The following is a 21,840-nucleotide window of genomic DNA, read 5'->3' on the forward strand; positions in this document are numbered from 1 at the left end:
ATATAGCCTGTATACTTGCCTCGACAGTTAGTAACCCCCATACTCTTCATTCCTCCTCCCCTTTCTCTCCCTCTCTCTGTTTGTACAGCTGTCCCCTCTGCTGTGTGCTTGCCTTTGATCTTTGATTTAATGCACCATTTCCATTAGAAACACTAAGTCCATTCAGGAGCCAAAAGAGACTTCAAAAAAAAGCACAAGAAAGACTAGGAGAGAGAGAAAGACCGGAGGACTTTGGAAAAACAGAGTCAGTCAAGCCAGGCAGTGTGATAAAATAGGCTAGGTGTTACTAGTAGAGAAATGAGGCTTTTAAACTTGTCTATAAAAAGGACAAAAAAAAATGTAGTCCTAGATCAAGGGTGTCCAAATCCAGTCCTCGAAGGCTGGAATCCAGCACAGCTTGGTGATTTCCCTGCTCAAACACACCTGATTGAACTTAATCTGTTAATTACCAGGTTTAGTAGGCGTGTAAGAGCAGGGAAATCATCAAACTGTGCTGCACTCCAGCCCTCCAGGACTTGAGCTGGGCTCCTCTGTTCCTTATTCTAGACCATGAAGATCAACAAAGGACAAAACTCAAAACAGAATGCTGATGTGCTGGTATGCTTCCTGAATCAAGCCCCAGGGAATAAAACAACATGCACATTGAGGGGTAAAAGGCCATAAGGTAAACACCCACACTGAAACAGGAAATATTAAGGAAATGTTTGGCTTTGGAGAGAAATAAAGTACCCAAGAGACCCAAGGTCAATTCTTTTTTCAATCTAGGCCTGTTTATATGGACACACAACTGTCATTAAACTGAGTCAATAGATCAAAGAACACACTGACTATTCACTAGCTGAGTATTCATGATGGAACTCATCATGAATGTTGTTGACTCATCAGAGGATGGCTGGTGTTGTAGAACACATTAAGCACAGTTCAACAGTTCAACTGGCTATTGAAAGCTAAAGATATATTCCCTGGAAAGTCAGACTGCTAGAGAGTCTACTTGTGTCAATTTCAATTCAATGCACTTTATTGACATGACAGCTTTTCATGCATTACTGCCAAAGTAATTACAAGGTGAGAGCTCCACATTTGTTCAGTAACTGTCCGCTATAACAGAGGCTAAAAATGTATCCGCATGATCTGTACATAGTGTAACTGCATTTGCTCAAAATGTGACCATTCATATGAGACTTGAAAAGCTGCATGGACAACGTGGACCGTGTGTCATAGTACTAGTGCTTTCCTCTGTCACGTCTGCTGTTACTCCTACTTATTAGCTACCAGTTTTTTGTTGAAATTTTTTTTGAAAAATAAGCAACGTTTGGATTGGCACTGACATTAAAATGTATTATTATTTTTGTTATTATTACATGATTTTTTGGCATTTAACAATAAACAATTTTGCAAGTATCTGACAATACTAATATAATTCTGATATAATTGTGTATCCCTTATTATTATTATTATTATTTTTATAAACATCATAAACTGCATAAAGATTTGAGAACCTTATCAATCATAACGCTTAGCAGCTTTAAACTCATGTATAATGTCCCCAACACATACTATTGGGTCATTGGTGGGTATTAAGCATATTTGTTCATAATTGCATTTACTTTCTTTATTAAACAAAGCCTCAACACAAAAGACCACTGTACATGCAAAACAAACACAAGCAGCACACAGTGTTTCAAATGAAACAATGACTGAGGTTAAAGTGCAGAATGCTTACATTCATTTTAGAGTATTTACAGTCTATCTCTGATGAATCATACAGACAAAAAGCCTTTTTGTACATAACCCACCAATATCACAGGACTATTACAGTGATTAGGCTAAACGGTTAGTGAAATAACATGTTAATCATTAGTAATCACTGATAATCAGTAAGATTATGTGTGTGTGTGAGTGTGAGTCCGTTTTAGACATACACTCCTCATTACTTAAAGGTTCAAATAATAGACACATCAAATAATAGGGGACATCTGATTTACCAGGGATGTAAGAAATTATCGACACACTTGAGTATTTACTTTCTTTATTAAACAAAGCCACATTATATATTGTGAAACTGTATCAATTCTGAAAACACATTATCGATTTTTAATTAATAGTTTACATGCAAAGATTAATGGAACACAGTGGTTCATTTTGTCCTGTGTTTAAACCCCCGACTGCTAGACAGCAGTGCTGTAATCCATCTTTAGCCATTAGACTTTTACTTCTACTCAGATTTTATGCATAAGGTGGTGTGTTTTTTATACTGACAGTTTTCTTAAAATTAGATTAAAAATACACAATACATCGCCTTGCTTACAGTATCGCAATATAATCGCAAGATATTGAATCGTAATCCCTGTATCATGATATGTATCATATCACCAGGTTCTTGCCAATACACAGCCCACACATTTACAATGTCCATTCCCTGTAAGTGTGCCTGACAACAACACTGACCCTTGTTTGACTCCAGTTTGAGCATCTCTTATAAACGGCTACTACCATTCGAACATTATAGAGCTACAGCAAATAAGTGATTCTCTTTTCCTCTGCCACTGCTCTGCTAAAACAGACAGTGGACTGTAGCTCAATATTTGCTAAGGATTCTGATGAGAATTGAGAGACTCAATCACGGAATCGTTTCTGTTATCCGTCTGTCTTTATTAAACCTGTATAGGGAGTGCTCATTAATGTAACACGCACACACATGCACTCGCACTGAGGACGTAATGGAGAGCAGGGCTTAAGCTGACAAGAGGGGCCCCATGGACTGTTTCTTTGGTAGCGTGAGTGTGTGTGTGTGTGTGTGTGTGTGTGTGTGTGTGTGTGTGTGTGTGCGCAGTGTGACAACAGAGAGAGAGAGAGAGAGAGAGAGAGGGTGAGCAAGGGAGGGAGGGCGAGAGAGGGAACAAGAGTGTGAGTGAGAGAGATCAGTGAGCGTGCTCAGCTCTACCCATTCCCCAGCCATTGTTATGATAAGCAGAGAGAAGGCCGGTGAGCGCATGCGCACGCAGGACCACAAACACAATAATGACTGACCAGTTACACATTTGCTGCAATCAAAGCCAAATAGAGCTAAAGAGAAACACTGTCACAAATGACTGCCATTTTACCCAGATCTTTATGATGAAGGTTTACTACCTTCTGACCACATTATCTTACAGTGCACTACATTTGCAGTGTAAACCTCATCAGGTTTGTGTTTATTTCTACACCTTCTAATATGATTCATGAACCTTTTCCTAATATTAAAAAGTGAACATTCATTCAAGCACATTTTTCAAACAAGATTTTTCTGTTTTTAGTAAAGTAATATTAATTACAGTGGCTTTAACTCCTAATCCTATTCACTGCTCATAGATAAACTGATCTTATAAATTAATATTCAAAACACTAACTCTTTTTATAGAAGAAACAATCCATAATGATATTTGGTACCATGCTGACTACCATCAGAAATGGTATATTAGAACAGTACAAGTCAGCAGAGGACATTCCTGTCACATTAAAAATTAAGATCCCATATCTGAACCACAGAATAACATGCAATAAATAATGCTGCCTTTAATTATATATGGAAAAATTGTCGTAGCATTTCAGCGGCATGTTCACTGACTCTGATAGCCCTGCCATGGCGAAATAATATGCTTCCAAAAAGGCTGATAAAAATAATGAATTAGTGTCCTGCTACTCACACAACTGGCCTAACATAGCATGCTGCCTTGTTTTAAAAAGCATGGATCTTTTTTTGTTTTGTTACTTGCTGTTTAGAGATAAGCACCGATCCTTTCTTATACTTTTTCATTTGTGAAAAATTGTCACACTTTGGACCCTTCCTTAAAGAGACCCCTTGTTACCCCTTGTTATTCAGTTAGAGTTTGACACAGAAAAAAGTCAGTAAGACGTAAAGCACCCCTTGTAAAGCTCAAAAACAAAAGGAATAAGACTGAGAATAGGGCTTACACAAGAGAAAATCATCTTTTTATTTTAAATAATACTCAAAACACACAGAATTTAAAATTGATTCTTTTAATTTGAACTAGAAGGTATTAATCCCTGTGAAACCTCAGCAATAACACTAAATAACTTTAAAATGCGCCCTTAGTGCATCTATGAATTCCCAGCACAATGATACACTGCCTCTAACTCTCTTTGATCCGTTTATTTGGCTGCTGGGTGGTTGAAAATCATAGGAACAATGTAAACAACTAGGGCTCAGCTAGTTTGTCACGGAGAATGCAGCGACACAGAGGCAGGCCTGGAGGAGTCACTGCTGATAGATGTTGCTGAGGTCCCATCAACTTCCTTATAGCCACTATATATTTGCTATAGGTAGGTCTATACTGTTGTATTAAGATACCTGGCACAACTGTACAGCAAATATTAACATTTTAAACTAACTTAACTTTTAATCCATGTACTACAACTGTCAACACCTTGAGTCTATCTACTCTCCACTCAGTACACTCACATTCTCACAGCTACATATGACAATTATTAGGTTATAAAGGTGAATTACTGATGAATAGTGAGAGTTGGCTTTCAAGCATTTACACTTTAGTTGAACCCATAGTCCAAAACATCCCTAGCAAGAACATCATGTAAACTCCAGGAAGACCCTTCCTGGTGTCTAAACACCAACACAAACTATTTAATTCATGTTCTCTGCTATAAGACATTGTATTTAGAAAGCCCATGTACAGCACAACAACAACTTCATTATTTCTTAATGTTTATTACCTAATTTAATGCACAGACATAAACAGAGTAAACAGTCTTAACTACTGAATTCTAAAGCTGTTATGGGATATGTTTCCCTGCTAGAATAAAGAGCCATACAACTACCTACCACCCATAGACTTCCAGTCATTCTGTTAAGCTAAGATAAAAGGCACTCTACTACTCACATATCCTTTAACCTGCTGAGAGACAAAATAATTTCTCAACTATGAATAATTACAAAGTTGAGCTGCATTATATAGACGATATGAAGGCTGTAAGATGTATGATATGAATGTTGGACTGCACTATTTTGACTGGTCACTGGTTCATTTGCATAAAACAGCCTTCTGCAATATCAGTATTGCAAATATTGTTCAAGATGAAGATGAACTTTGCCATCCCATTCTTATACAAGTATACAGTGTAACAAAAAAAAAAACGTTCCTGCAGGGCCTTATGTGATAAGACAGTGCCTATGTTTGTTGTACCACACGGTATGAGTGAACGCAGTATAAAGGCACATTATACACTCCACCTAGAGCAATTAAATGTGACAGCGCAGTATAAAAAAATGAAGTACACAATATTCTAAAACTAGGCTCCAAAATGACATACACATTAACCAATTCTTAAGCCTAACCTAACAATAAATACAACAACACAATGCATTCACAGAACAAGACAGCCTATGACAGATGAGAATAGAGTAAAACACATATAAATATGATACGTTAAAGGAACTCTTGATAGAAAAGTCTAATTTACACAGTTTCTCCTCATCATAAAGGTAGTCCATCCCCTGAGACATGTATCTGGTTTCCTTTTTTAGTTTTGTGAGGCTAATGTAGCTAAAAATCCATCTCTCAAGGTGACAGACTTCTAATATATCAGCCTCGTAGCTCTTGTTCAAAACTAGTGAAGCAAACTTAAGACACCAAACATGCTTTGACTGACCACGTTTAGAGCAGTAGTAATAAACCTGATAGAACAAACAAACAGACACACACACGCACATAAACACACAGATCCCAACCTAGCCATCTGATTCCTGTGATCAGCCCTCAGTTCAGTTCTGCTTCCCTGCGGAGTCCCCCTCCTCCTGTCAGCTCGGATCTTCAGCTTCTCATTCTCCCTCCTTTCACCTATCTGTCTTTTTTCACCATTCTTTCTCTAACACCGTGCACTCTGACCTGTGTGTCAGGGCTCTTTGACCCTGCATTCCTCCCCCCTCTCCCCTCCCCCTCATCCACCATGATGCACTGAACATGAAACAGCCTGCTGTGCAGAAGACCTTCCCTACACAGCCACCTTCAGACCAAAGTGCTTGCTTGCTTTCTCTCCCTACAGAAACCACTTGCTTTTACTTTCACTAATATGGTCAAATATACAGGCACTGTGGAACTCTGAACGTCTACTCTCTAAGACTAGAGGGGAGTGAGAGAGAGAGAGAGAGAGAGAGAGAGAGAGAGAGAGCACTTTAGTTAAAAAAAAAACAGGTATTATGAGTCTATATGCTGCTATATTTGTTTAAAGCAACAGTTCATTCGCCGAATCACTATCATCCTAATAGGGCTGCACAATATAAGCTGCTGCTTTTCATTGTTACAGCACAGTCCTTTCCTTAAGATTTAACTGGAATTAAACGTCCTTCTTGGCCAAAGCAAAAATTCAGAGTCTTTTTCTTTCCCACAACGATCCCAGTGCAGCACAAAGTTGCCTGTGTTTCTTCGAGCACCTCAAGGAGGCTAAGCTAAGTCAAATGCAGCCGAAGAGGAAGAAGAAGGTACTTCGGACAAAGCTGGAGAGCCGAGGAGGAAAACACATCACTGTGTGGACCTCTTTGGACAAGGACAGACAGTATTTGCTTTACTACCATCAGTCCAGCCCTCCGCTACCGCTGGACACCATTTTAGACAACTCTTTGGCCGGACACACTACGCCCATGTTTGTTAGCTACGAAAAAGAAACAACTGGAAAAAAACGGTCGGTTGGCTCTGAAAGAGGATTTTAGCCACGTTCTTTTCACGACTGACACCGAAGAAGGGCGAAGAGGACCGACTGAAAACAGGTAAAACAACAACAACAACGACAACGAGGAAACTAAACTTCCCCACGACCACAGCGAAAACACTGAGGGTGTTGTATTCGCGAACACAAGCCCACCGGGACCGAAGAAAGTAACCTAAACGAGCTGAAAACACAGATAAATCCCCCCACAGTGAATCCCAGTCAGCATTCAGAAAACTCACATCGGTCCGTCTGCGTTACTCTCGTACTCTCCGTATTCCAGCGGACAGGCGTCGCGGTCAGAAATCCCACTCCCCTACTTCCATTTGGTCAGTTAGCTTAGATTAGGTTATTCTCTGGAGTGAAGAGGTATATCCTTATCTTTTTGTTCCTGTTTTTAAAGCCTTTAAGAGAATATTTGGTTGTAACGCGGAACGGCGTGCCTTGGCTCGGTTAGAAGGAAGAGGCGAAAGTGGTGTTTGACGACACTGAAGGGGGGGAGAAAAAACTGTTCAGTCTTTATTCCTGCTAATTACTTTTCCTGCAAGAAATGGCTGGAATTAAGGCAGTGCGCATGCGCAGTACTCCACAGTCACGACGGGAAGGGCTAATTAGCTCCTCCTGGATCAATAAGAGTCCAGCACTGGCGGCGGGGGAGGGGGCAACAGCGCGAGGGAGGGGGGCAAAAGTGATGGAATTACCCCGAGATAACATCTAACTGTAGGTTTTATTCCTCAAAATAATAATAAAAAAACAAATGTGTGAAGAGTAAGGTTAGGAGGATAGTGAGCGAGGCTAAATGAAAGTGGGGCTAGAGTCCTTATTACAGCATTATAAGGCGTTTATAACATGACACTGCCTAACCGACCGCGTCCTTCATTTCTGGCAAATGAACAAATAATCAATACTCAAATTTATACTAAAAATATTAGAAATTAAGACTTTTTGTCTGTCGATGTTTTGAATGCTGTTGACCACGCAGCGCGCGCCTGAAGTCCAGTCTGTTATGCGTTCATGTCTAATGTGCTTTTGCAGTTTGTCATATTAATTTGAAAATTTGCTCATATTAATTGTTAAATATTATTTATAAGGTAAACAAGGACTACAGCGCTCGAGACTGCCTTTGATACAATAAAACGAGAGAAATAAAAGCAGAGATTTGTGGCGTAAGACAGATGTCAGAATAAAGCATAAACATAAGTTCATAAATTATCATAAGCCTAATCGATAAATTAATTAATATAAGTAAATGATAAATAACTTAATGTTTAGTTTTATTCTGACGTAACGCCAATATATAACTTTATATAAGCAACGTTTGGGAAATTATATAATTTTCCAATGAAAAGAAGCGTTTAGGAAACACGTTAATGCTCCCTCAGTTTCTTATTATGATGATGGTTATTATTACTATTATTATTATTATTATTATTATTATTATTATTATTATTATTATTATTATTATTATTATTATTATTGTTATTACTGTTTACTGCAGCTCAGTGTGATCTCCCGCTTGGTGCTGGTTTCAGAATAGAAGAGGTAAACAGGGAGGTGAGTGTTAAACACTGGTTTATAGACTGTGGTAAAAAGAGCAGATTAGTGTGTTTGTTAAACACAGTATAAACAAAACGTATTTCAGGCCTGTGAGCTCAGTCCGGACTAAAGGTGGAGATCCAGATCACAGTCCGTTTACCTGCAGCTTAAAAACTCCTACAGCTTAAATATTTCATCTCTGAATTTTATTTCTGCCCCTGTTTCTGCTTTTCACTCTGCTTTTGTCATGATAATTCTTTTGTGTGTGTGTGTGTGTGTGTGTGTGTGTGTGTGGGTTCGTGTCCGTCTTGCAGCCTCATTAAACTGACAGTCTGGACTTTTTCATCGCAAAGTCACCATGAGATTTTCTTTGATGAAAAAAAATCGAATTAAACGTAAAAAGGTGGTGAATAAAAGTCAGTGGGAGCAGAGCCCGTCTCTTACAGCCCGAGTTCACTGTGTAAATATGCACATCTATTTTTCTAAATTGTTAATCCTGAGAATAATTTGTCAATTCCATATTTCCGTTCGCAGATAACGTTTTTTGATTTTATGCATTTTTAATTCTTATTTTTTTCTCTTTCATGCAGGCTACATGGTTGATTATGCTGATCTGCATTTATGTATCATGTTTATTTATGTGTTGTCATGCATTGTGAGGTTTGGTCCTTCATGACGTCTAAAATATTCACTATTTATATAAACAATTTATTTATTTCACATTGGATGATATTCATCACAATAAGCTATTTGCGCCTGTTACATTTACTCAAGATTGACCCATTCTCTATTGCAAATGCTCAATGATGGCACAGTCTTAGCTCAGGATGTTCATCTGTATGCATGCATATACGGGCTGTGTTTGGGTTTGATGGCTGTCTTGATTGTCCTGACATTATGTACAATGTGCAGTTCAGCGTGTCCTAAAGAAGCCCAGTTCAGTAAAGGGAGTCTCTGCAGTGTTAATATAGGTTCTGAGTCCTTGGCTCACTAGTCAGAATGAAACGGTATTATGTCCAAACAAAAATAAAGATTCATTAAAACAGATGAAGACTCTCTGAATTTTTACTTTCTATCAGCTCTGAAACCTGCAGTCTGTGTAAATGAACTGTAAGATCAAGCCTGCAGTTCAGCAGACCCCCCCTTTCCTGGTGAAGTTCTCGATGCTAAGACCCTGGAAATAAAGCTCAAACCAGCCGCACAGATGTCGAAAAAAAATGACAAAAGTAACTCCGTCCATTCACCAATGTCAGAGTCAAAAGTACTTGACAGCTACGTTTAATCTTTAAGATTTGAAGGATAGAAGTCTAGATGTGACAGGAGTGTGTACATTTTCTGAGAAATGCAGAGCTTATAACTCGACACTTGGGTGCAGAAATATTATATCTCCTCCATCCGCAACACCTCGTCTGAAGCGATGCCACTGTCTTTACCGTATATTTAATCCGTGACAAATATCTAAAACAACACATATTCAGCACTTTTCGTTGAAAGGCAAACTGTAGAACTATTAACGCGATTATTAGAACTGTTATTATGATGCAGGCCTGAATAAGGGAGATTATAATCCTACCTTTGGAAATTGACTCGCCTCTCACGTTAGTGCAGGTGCGTTTTTAGCGCCCTCTGCTGTTCATTCGGTGCCACTGAGCAGGGCTCAGAAGCGTCAGAGTTTGTTTACCACCTGTATTCCGACAAGCCCCGCCTCCTCCTCTTGGATTGGCTAGTAGAACGGCGTGTCCTACGCTAGGATTGGCTAGTACTGCAGCCTCACTTTTTCTGGACCGCTTATGTGTAGGAATACTAGCCAATTATAGCCTTGGAGGGCGGGGCTTATCTGAATACGGGCAGGAAACAAAATAACACGGACTCCGTTAAAATTCCACATTTCTTTCAAATCAAACCCATACTTTGTCGCCTGGTTAGTCACCAGTGTTTCTCCAGGACCATCGGAATCACATGCTATCAAGGAAACACGACATCCAGTATTTCATGAACCTTTTGGTGAACGTTTGATGAAGTGGTTTTATTTCGCCACATTATTACACAGCAACCGAAAATATAGGGTGGATTTAGGTACTCTGGACCACCAAGTGACAAGACCACTTCAATAGATTCTAGTTTGTTCTGGTTTCAGTTTAGTGTAAATAGTTATATGATAAAAGCTATTTTTATGCGAATTTGAATAAATTAAAAATCGTTCCGGACCTTCACATGCGTGCCACGTCCATACTATGCACATGTCCCATAAGGCCATACAGCACTTTGCAAATGTCAGAGACCACCCTATATTTATTACATTTCTAGTCATAATGCCTATTAGTTTATTCCATTTTCGGGAGATATTTCTGAGGAGATTAGACATAAGATCATCCACTTGTATTAGGAAGGGGGAGTCAAATGAAAAAAAAGAAAAATTAGGAGTTTCCAAAAATAAAGTTAAAAAATGTTAAAACCTATAGAGGAAATGGGACTCCTAATAAATATGCAAGTCCTGGTAGACCACCAAATCTGTCACCATCACATAAACTGAACTTTCATCTTTGAGAGTGGAAATCGAGCTCTGCTCTTGCTTCACATCTGAAAAAAATCCACAGATATTTCTGTCCATCCTTCCACTGTGAGAAGACGACTCAACTATGAGTCTAAAATGATGTGTAGCTGTGAAGAAGCCCTTCCTGAGTAACAGACAAAAAAAGAACATTAGTAAATCAAACAAAGAAGTTGCTGGTGTTCTCAATGGACTGACCGCCCCAGAGTCCAGACCTCAACATCACTGAACATTAGGATTACTTGGATCATGAAAAGCACAAAATCAACTTTTTCATTGCGTCTTCATCTCATAAAAAGAATGTAATAAAAGCAAAGTGTGGACACCAAACACTGAAAGCTTCTGTGTCATTTTCTGTTGAACATATGTTTTCTGTTTTTGGTTTCTGATGCTGAAAAAATTAATAACAATAGCTGTCTGGACTGGACATTAAATCAATTTTGCACAGAACCGTACCATAATACTAATATATTGTATGTAATATATTATATAAAGTACACACACATAGATAATACATAATATAATACACATGTCCATATGCCCATATACACACATCATCCCATGTGATCTAAACCCTCCCTAGATTTTGCTTACGCTTGACATTCGGCTGTGGGAATCATGCAAAGACCAATTTATGACTGAGGATAAAGACAGAAGACAAATCCAAAAAATAATAGTCATATAAGATCATTAAAGCCAGATGAAATTTTGAATATTTAGATTTATTCTGTAAACCTATAGACTGTAGAAATTCTGGAGCGAATACACATCTAGAGTCCCTCCTGGTCTGTAGGGAATGGACCTTTGATGACCATCTGAGGAACACAGAAGCTATGACAGTGCTGTTTTGAGTCAGAAGGCTGATAGTGAACCCTACATTCATTCTGTTTGAGTTAGATTCTTTAACATTCCCCATATGTATGTTTTTATTCTCTATATGTGTTTAATACTTTTACATCTCAGGAAAGCTCTGCTCACTGAACTGTTTTGCTACAGTTTCTGTGTGTGTGTGTGTGGTGTGAATGGTTGGCTTGATGCCAGCCCACTGTGTTGTTCTGCCTCAAGGCTGTACTCGGGGTCATTGTTTTTCACAGTGATACAATTATCTCCCTCACAGATTTATCTAATACGAGTTAATTATCCCTACAGGCGACCATTCCCTCTTTCATTTCCTCTCTCTTGTATTTTGATTTTGTTTTATGTTAACATTATAAACACAACAAAACAAATTCATAAAAATGTTAAAAACAATCAAGGCCCTCAGAGTTCACTTATAAAATTAGCTTCATTTTTTACACATCTTTCTCTTATTACCACCAGACAGGCTGCCAGGCTTATTATATAGGTTTTAGGGGTTAATTTTCATTCAAACAGATTTCAATGAAATATAATTTGGCTGTATGTGGTCAGTCTTTATAGATGCTCTGAATAAATTATAAAAAACTTTAGTCTTTAGAGTTTCTCCAGCTGATATATCTTAGTAAAGCTGCAGTTTAAGGCCTAACCCTTACTCTGTATAACACAGTCCACCTCAGTCTATCTGTAGAGTCAGTGACTGTTTCAGGCTCTGCACAATATAAGTGTTTAAAGGGCCCATATCATGGAAAACCTCCCTCCTTTTTAAATAAAGGAGTTTGAAGTGTTATATTAGTGTTGTTATAGTTTCAAAATGTAAGATTCACTGTCCAGATATGAAAACTGTACTGCAAAACAGCCCATTTTGAGTGCATATTTTCAGTGATGTCACAAGAACCAACTCATTTACATGCATCCACTTATTCAGCCTACAGCAGTTTAGCTCTGCAATTTCACATGGAAGTTATAAGGAGTGTTTCAGCTCTGAGTGCTTTTTGAACAGCAGGGCAGCCAATCAGAACAGAGCTCATTCATCTTATATCAGCCTTAAAGGCACAGTAACATAAAACATTTAATTCCAAGGGATAAAGAGAGGTGGGGAAAATGGTCATGTAAAATGAATTATGACTATAATTAACACATAAAACCACACAAATGTTGTAGGTGGACCTTAAGGGAAAAACTAAAATGCAAGAAAAGTGAAGGATATGTGCCCTTCAAATGCAATGAATGCAAGTCATTTGTGTTCATTTGCATGCAATGCTGGCAATTTGGAATTTAAAATTTTAAGTCAACCTCTCTGCAGGGTGAAAAATATTTTTTTGGTTTTTGCAAATCCCACATTAGTGATAAAACATCCCAGAGCAGAAAATAAAGACATTAAGAGCATTAAAGACATGAAACAGTGAAACTGGATGACTTTCTGAACCTTTAGTGATGTTTCTGGAAAGAAAAGTCAAAGAACATAAATGAAAGGAGCAGAGTGTGAGAACAAAGCAAGAAAGACTACAAGAAGGGCGACTATAGCACAAATGACCAGCACGTCCATGTTAAAACGTCCCAGATGACCCATGATGACCTACAACGCCGAGGACACTCTGCTCCTCAGTGAACTTGGCTGGCTGGATGCAAATATGAGTGGAGCTTTCCGTCCCAGCTGGTCTGTGCGGTGTTGTGTGGCTGATGAGCTGCTGCTCTCTGTAACGCCTGTGTGTTGGGTGGTGTAATGAGTCTCTGTGCTGTAAAGCAACACTGTGTTTTGTACACACGGCAGGAAATCTTCCATCTCCCTTCACTTCAGCGGGTTCATCCCTCGCCCTGGGCGCGTTCTTCCCTTCTTGTTTGCTCTCTGCTGTGATTCACTCACTTCTGCTTTCTTTTCTTTTTGACATCTACAGCTTCTACCACAGATACCACACAGTGTGCAGTCTAAACACTGTGTTTACAAGTCAGGCGTCTTAAAATACAGCTTTCTGGGGGTTTTATGTGGTTTTACGACACGTTTCTGTTTTATGTCTATTCCATTTGCTTTATCTTATTTACCTTGACCATCTTTATTTTGCAGCGGCTGTCTAATAACTGTAGTTTACTGTAATCATTGGATGTACAACTATACATATCGTAGAATGTAAATATGAGATCGCTGAACGATTTAAAGTGTTGTTTTTTCTCAGATGGTCCAGCATTCATAAATTGCTACTGTAAGAATTAAACAATAAAAATATTTGATAAAAATAGGTTTGATAGGTTTCATAAGTTTGATAAAAACGTGAACGCCTGCAGAGAGGCAGAGAGAGGGGGTGAAGAGAGACAGAAAGAAAGAGAGAAAGTAATAGATAAGGAGTGAATTAAAGAGAGAGGGAGAGAAGAAATAGAAAAAAATCTCTTTCTAACTACATTATAGAGAGATAAAAAAGCACCATTAATAAATAACGTAAATATAAAAGGTAAATTTGATTTAAAAGCGTGAAGGTAAACATGTATATTAAATAAAATCATAAAGGTAAAATATGCAATTGATTAAAACAATAATGTGAAGATTAAAATGCATAAAAATGGAAACGTTAAACATCCATTTGATAAAAACGTAAAGCTGAAACATAAATTTGAATAAAATCGAAAGAAGAAGAGACAAACAGCGCCAGACAGTGTGTGTGTTGTAGGATAAACTAATGAAAACACACTGCTGACCCTCGGTGTTTCAGATTCGTTTCAGTTTTAGTGCAACATCCAAAAAATCCGGATTTCCTCTCTAATCCATCCAGACATTCATAAATGTGCAGACTGTGTGTGTGTTTGTGTGTGTGTGTGTGTGTGTGTGTGTTTGTGTGTGTGTGTGTGTGTGTGTGTGTGATTTCTGACAGTGTGACAGTGTTCACGCCTCTAACACGCGCCTTTAACACAGTCCCTCTGTCGCTGCAGGAAGACTGCAGTGTTCAGATGACGCGTATACAAATCCCGAATGACCGCCGCCCTGTCCACATCAGTCCAGCTGGTTTAAAGGAGAATCATGTGGACGGAGCGACTCTCAGTCACCTCACTTACTCAATTACTGTAATGAGGCTGTGAGAGCTTAACGGAGCCGCATTCATGAAAAACTGTAGCGCGCGTGAATAATAGACTAATTATTACAAAAACATTTAATTTGATTAGCTAATAATAATAATAATAATAATAATAATAATAATAATAATAAAAATAATGACTGCAGTTATAAATATATGCATAACTGAAATAATTATAAGAGATATTTACTAATCTTCTTCCTCTTTTTCTTCTTATTATTATTAATATTAGTGTTATTATTGTTATTATTATTATTATTTTTATTATTAATAATAATATTATGAACAAACATATAGCAATAATAACATTATAAAAACTCGTGCCTTATAAGGTATTGATCATCATGAGTTCACGCAGTTAAAGTAGCAGTTTTTCTCTCTATTTTCTATTCGTCCTTTTTTAGAAAGAGCGCTGTGCTCTCACTCCGAGCCAGACAGAGAAAAACACAGAAACACTGTCAGAGTCAAGGTGTTCAGGGTTTCCATTTATCCACCATGACACGCCTGCATCGCTGCGAGCTTATTCCCTTTCCTTCTATAAAAATAGAGAGAGAGAGAGAGAGAGAAAGAGAGAGAGCATTTGATGATCAACCTTTTCTGTATTGTTATGTGTGAATGTTTTTCTTGTTTGCGGTGCTTTAAGATTAGATGTAAATTTGTCATAACAATGAAACACACATTGCAGTGAACTGAATTGAGAGAGAAAGAAAGAAGGAGATAAAGACAGAGCCAGACGTAGAGAGAAAGACAGGCAGAGGAAATGAGAGAAAAAGAAAGAGAGCGAGACAAAGAGAAAAAAAAACATAACGTGGCTGGGAGCCTGTTCTATTTATTTCTAAAACCAGAGAGAGAGAGAGAGAGAGAGAGAGAGAGAGAGAGGTGAACAGCAGTCTTGACCCGGGCTGCTCCGCTCTTCATTCACTACTCGCTCATTTCCAGCTTAAATCCGCCCTGCTAAACACTCGCACATTTCAGGCTCTCTCTGTGTGTGTGTGTGTGTGTGCGTGCTGGTGTGCGCTGCGCTGTGTGAGGGTGTGTGATGAGCGCAGAGCTGCAGTGGAGCTGCTGCAGGGCTGCAGAGCATGTGGGGCAGCTGCGGGCCAAAACACAAAAGGCCAAGTTCACGGCCTTCAGGACAACAATAGACCTGATTACCCACCAAACCCCTCTCTCTCTCCTCTCTCCTCTCTCAGTCACACACACACACACACACACACACACACACACACACACACACACACACAAAAGGCAGGCTGTGAGATCATTCAGGGGGGAAATAGTAAATGAGTGATCGTTTTGCATGAATACTGGGTCTACACAATTACCACCATAATTATATTAAACAGCCACCAACCAAACAGGAGAGGCGTTTGGATTCTGTTTTCGAAAAGAAAGATAACAGAGCACTGAGCTGCCCAATGCATCATTTCTGTAAGTATGAAGAAATGAACCGTGTTTAAACGATGTGCTGTTTTATAGCCGCAGTAACTGGACCTGCTGTTACTGCGAGTGCTGAACGAAATGAATACTGAATTCTGTTGTAGTGTATAAATAAAAACTCGTATGTAGAGGACACTTCAATACTATGACCAGCTATAATTGTTGTTCAAATTTGTGTTAAAATACCAACATGAATTAAACGATTTTCGAAAGAAAAGAGGAAAAAGAAAAGAAAAATCACAAACCCAGTCCCACATGAACGGATCTGCTTGGTGATAAACACTTAGCAGGTTGAAGGTTCTGTCTGTAAAAAATCTGTGCAAATCTGCCACCTGGTGGATATAAACGGAACAGCAGCGCAGTTAAAACGCGCAGGAAGGACAGTGAAAATGGCAGAAAGACTTGCATATAAATTCAGATTTCAGCACCAAAGCACATTTTGAGACGATTATTCACACAAATGGATCAACCTCAAATAACTGGCTCTACAGCCAATGTTAACTAACTTACACTCCTCGTAATAGTCACAACCACTGGTGCAAAATCAGGGGGCCCAGGGGGACATGTCTGCTCCACTTTTTGACATTGTGGGAGATCATTTTTGGGTCTGCAGAATGGTAGTTGAAAAACATACATAGCTGAGCTGCAAAAGAGCTGTCAGATATAATTTATTACACATGCTTGCTGTCAGTTACAGGTTAAAACTATAATTAAACCAAAAAGTGATGTTTAGTTTAGTCACAGTCAGTAATGACAAAAAGAAAGAAGCTCTATCCTGGCATGGAATAGTTTTTAACACTCTACTGTACTATGATTGTTGACCCATGCCATAACGGTTATTATTTGATTTGTTATTATTGTGGTATTTCATTTAAATACTTATAACAACATGCACATCTGACTAGGAATATTAGTGACTCACAAAAAATGCTGTTTTAGTAGGCAATAAAGTTCAGTCTCTGCACTGAATATGTTTATTATTGTTGTTGTTGTTAATATTATTTGTTTTGGGGTTTTAATTTTTCAATATAAAGCATGAGCTATCAGGATAAGTGTAATTGTAGGTGTTTTTGCTCTTGTTGTTTTAAACAGTGTTTCTTTTAAATTGCTGTATATAAGCTCTTGCCTCCTGATGCTGGTCCTCAGACCAAATTTGCACCCTTGGGTGCAACTGTAATGAGTTCTGCACCTCCTTCTGGATTCAGAGCAGTTTCACTGTGGCTGTATGAGGGGGATGTTGTTTTCCCAAAAGGTAATTAATTGGTGTGCTGCAATATTTCTGGGAAATTTAGTTTATATCACATTAAATCCACAATCAGAAATTGCATAACAATAGATTGGCAGCTGCAGCATCATATTTTCTAAAGCAGAACCTCTCAACCCAACTTCCTGAGATCTACTCTGTCATGATATCTAGTTTCAACCCTAACTTATCACACCTGCCTTTTCAATAAGAGCTCCCAGTCCCTTAAATCCTAAGAGCTCATATGTGGGCCCACATTTAGCATTAGTATATGTAGTCTAATCATATTTACCAAATTATTCTTATCTAGTTACTTAACACATTATAATATGAATAATAACTGAATAATAAGTATAGAGTTCAAGGAGCTGTAGGAGAAACCCCACTGTGTTTCAGTGTCAGCTCTGTGTCTAGAAATCATGACTTTTGTAGAGTTAGAAATGAAGATGATTTACAATAATTTAAATTATGTAAAAATGCAATGAACCTCTTTGAAGGAGGATGTTGCTTACTTTAAAAAACAACTTCTCACACATGTTCAAAAGAAGTTAACCATCAGTCCCACATTCCTACTGAAGGCCCTGAATATCATGCAAATGGTTTCAAAGCATTCATTATGATTGTTGTCATGAACCACCATCAGGTTTGACTGTAACAGTGAAGAACACGTCGTCTCGTCTCTGTCATAGTTTGTTTCAGTAGAGCCGTGGTTCTCAGTGTTGGTTCTGGAGTACCAGTGCCCTGCACATCTTAGAGTTTCCTCTGGTCGGTTTAACAGACACTGCAAAAAAACAATGATAAAGAATATGTGGTAAGGAAAAATATCTTGTGCTGTAAATTCTTATAATCGTAAAAGCAGTAAATATTTGATTGGTTTAAACATTGTGGCTTGATTTATATAGTATTATCTTGATCTGGTGTCATAGTAATCATTTAAAATGAGCAAAGACTCAATCTTTTAACTTCATTTACAAACTCAATACTAGACATTTTTAGAAAACAAATAACAAGATGTTTGTAAAAGCCGGCTGACTAATCTTACACTTACAAATCTAGTCCAGTCTGTTAATCTTTCAATAAAAAAGCAATATCGGTTTTTCATTTTCATAATGTTCTGTTAAGATTTTGCAGTGAAGCAGAGAGAACATTACAACATGTAGTGCAGTGGAACTACAAACCAAAACTCCATTTAGTAGAGAATGACTGACCTCTCCTTGAAACAGATTCCACTTTGGCAGTGCAGCATGTTCAGTCAATACAAAGTCCTGATAAATGAAGAACTGCATTCATCACATCACGTGACTGATCACTGTGCAGCTGGCAACTCTGCATCTCTCTGTGATGTTTCATTTTTTTTTGTTGTTTTTTTTTGTTTCTTTCTTTAAAGGACCCAAACCTAAATTTTCCTTTTTTTCTTGAACATTATTAAAGCTACAGAAACACCTGTTTTTGACTCCATTATTGTTGTGATGCTTTTACACAGACCCTACTACTCTACTCTACTACATATACAGTTGTATGCAAAGGTTTGAACACATCCCTGTCAAATAATATTTTGTTGATTTTCTAAGAGAACATATTTAAATATGGCATTTTTTTCTGCACATTTTAGAGCACAATTTCCATTTTGTTTAACATTTGACATATTGAAAAAAACTGAAACATAAAATGTGCCATAATGTTTTATTTTATGTTAAATTCAGAAAATAAACAGAAATTGTGCATTAAAATGCGCAGAAGCGTGTTCTTTCATTTTCACTTAGAAAATCAAACATGTCATTTGACCAGGGCAGCCAAACTTTTGCATAGAACTGTTTATCACCCTTAAAGGTACAGTTACAAAAACTAACTGTTTGTGAGGGTTAAAGAGAGACAGGAACTGATCATATAAATGAGGCATAAAAAAGTTAACCTTAAAAAAGTGAAAATACAGGAATAACAGAAGTTGGGCCACATATTTATATTGTGGGTTCTGTCACACTGATAGACCATTTTACCTCCTATGTGAAGACTATGGAGAACACTGATATTGATAAAACAGTGACAAAATGTCATTGCTTGTTTGATGTGAATGGGAGATAATCACGTGCAGGATCTTCTTCAGAGGTGACTGATATAATCTCATCTGATTTTTTCCAGGGGTAGACCGCAGGTGATGAAGCAGAGTAGCTCCACTGCAGTTTATCTTATGTAGATCATGGATTTTTATGCTCATCCAGGACAAGTGATAGCTGGATAGAAGGACCAGCTCACCACATGCAGTACTTCATATGACCCCTAGGGGGCATGCATAAGCTAGGCAGCACTCCTCTACGTAAAGAAAATATGGCATGAAGAGAGCTACAATCAGCAAAGGAGGACTCTAAATCTCACCAACCAGTTTTTTTTTAGATCTAAATTTAGGTTTGTATTGGAATTTTAATCATTTAGACAAACAAAGGAGACAATAAGTATGAAAATCTGCATATAGTCTTATTAAACAGACAAATCATAATCTGTACAGACATTTAATAAAAATGCACTAGCTGTGTTCAGTTTGTTACATCTCAATATTACATTTGCAGAATTTCAGAAAATATCACAGCCATAAATTTTTACAAAGTAAAGAGGTTTAGTCCATGTTGTTAATTCTGAATATATTCTACAGACCACACAGGAAAAAAATGACTTGAAACATAACTTTGCATGGCGTGCAATTTGAGTCTTTACAAAGGGGCAGAGAAAAGGCCATTTAAATCAATGCAGCTTCCTCTTTGGCTCCCACAGTCTGTACTTTCTTCTTTCTCTGCACACAGATCCTCATGGGTTGTCACAGTTGTTATTTAAAACAGCCTTGTAATCTACCTTTTTCACATTTTCTATGCATTGTAAGGTCACACGGTACATCCACTACAGAACAAGTGTACTCATCGAGTGTACATCATGAATATCACTCTCCACTCTTGGCCCAGTAGTTTCCCTGCTCTAAAGCACTCCATTCAACTCATTCAAGTCATGAGTAGCCTGGATAACTTCAATAAAGATTGTTAGAAGAGGGAAACACAAAGCTTAGTGTACAGGTACTGATTTATCCCTGGGGTAATGTCACACTGAAGACTTGGAGTGGCCAGATACGTTTATCATCATGTACCTACACAACATAATCACAGAATACATTAAATCATTCTTCTCACAGTTTTGTTCAGTACACTTCACAAACTATCAGACCCAGTGAGTTGTTCCATGTCCAAATGACACTTGGTTCAGGTTCCATTCTATCAGTCCCAATCAAAAGCAACCGATTTGTTGGTGCTGTGGGTCAAAAGAAAAACTGCTCAGGCAATGGGCAACTGCAAAGCTTACAAAACTGCAACGTGTACACCTACATGGGATTTAAAAAAAACAAAAAAAACAAAAAAAAACCACTGTCATTCACGTGAAGCACTGTTCTTATGAAGCATATATGACTCCCCCTTGTGGAGAATTCTGTCTGCTAAATGTAAGTATATGAGTGAGTTACAAGCGAGTTCAATGAGATGCTTCACATCTAGAAAGAACACAGAAAAAGGGGAGAATATACTACAGAACCTGTTTTAAGAATGAAAAGTCAGAACAATACATCCTGTAACCCTTTAAAGTTCTAAAACCCTCGACAGTAGCTGGTAAAGTGCCTCTATAAATCTGTTGTAATGTAATTTGTTTTTAGAGAAAAACAAAAGGATGAACCATTTAAATATACAATCATGTCCACTATCTATTGACAATTTAGGAAGGAGAATAGTATATGCAATAATATTTGACATTTATTATCTACAATATTTAGGCATATATAGTCATAAGATATTTTCATAAATCCAAGCTTACTCAAAAAAAAAAATGGGACAATGTCTGTCACTTGCAATCTAGCTCTATTATTTACAGAATACCATCAATGTTGATCACAGGGTAGCACTTCCAAAATACCTTTGGAATAGAGATCATGGAAAAACAAATCTAAGTTCACTTTGTGCAGAAACAAAATATTAAATATAATAAGCCTCTTAATTCTTAGGACTATTTGAAATCACGAGTAAGAGGACAGCATAGAGAGCCAATACAAGAAACTCCATGAGTAAGATGATGCATTAGTTACACAGCATGTTTGTTTCCTATAATGCTGTCATCTATATGACAGGATATAACCGGCTATAAATGAAAGACACTAAATAACCAAGGTGGACTGGTTCAACACCCCCGTTTTTACAGTGCATGAGATGAATACTATGTGGTTGCTCAGAGGGTCTAAGACAGGGGTGGCAAACTCCAGTCTTGGAGGACACTTTATTCAAGTCAGCAGTTAACTGGCAGGTTTACTTGTTCTGCTAAGAGTGGGAAAATCAAAGCGCTGGACGCTGGCCCTTCAGGGCCACAGTACGCCATCCCTGTTTAAACAGTTAGTCTGTCATTTAGTT

The 21,840-nt window shown here is 37.9% G+C and overlaps 1 protein-coding gene across 1 annotated transcript in view; it reads right to left on the reverse strand.

Moving 5' to 3' along the window:
* The window catches only part of si:ch73-386h18.1 (zinc finger homeobox protein 3), a 32,598-nt gene extending 25,362 nt beyond the window's left edge, over positions 1-7,236 (reverse strand). The window contains exon 1 of the mRNA XM_036584584.1: positions 6,963-7,236. The gene's annotated coding sequence lies outside the window, so the exon portion shown is untranslated. The remainder of the gene's footprint in view (positions 1-6,962) is intronic.
* Positions 7,237-21,840: the final 14,604 nt, after the last annotated feature.

The sequence above is a fragment of the Colossoma macropomum genome, unplaced genomic scaffold, assembly GCF_904425465.1.
Source record: "Colossoma macropomum unplaced genomic scaffold, Colossoma_macropomum, whole genome shotgun sequence".
NCBI lineage: Eukaryota > Metazoa > Chordata > Actinopteri > Characiformes > Serrasalmidae > Colossoma > Colossoma macropomum.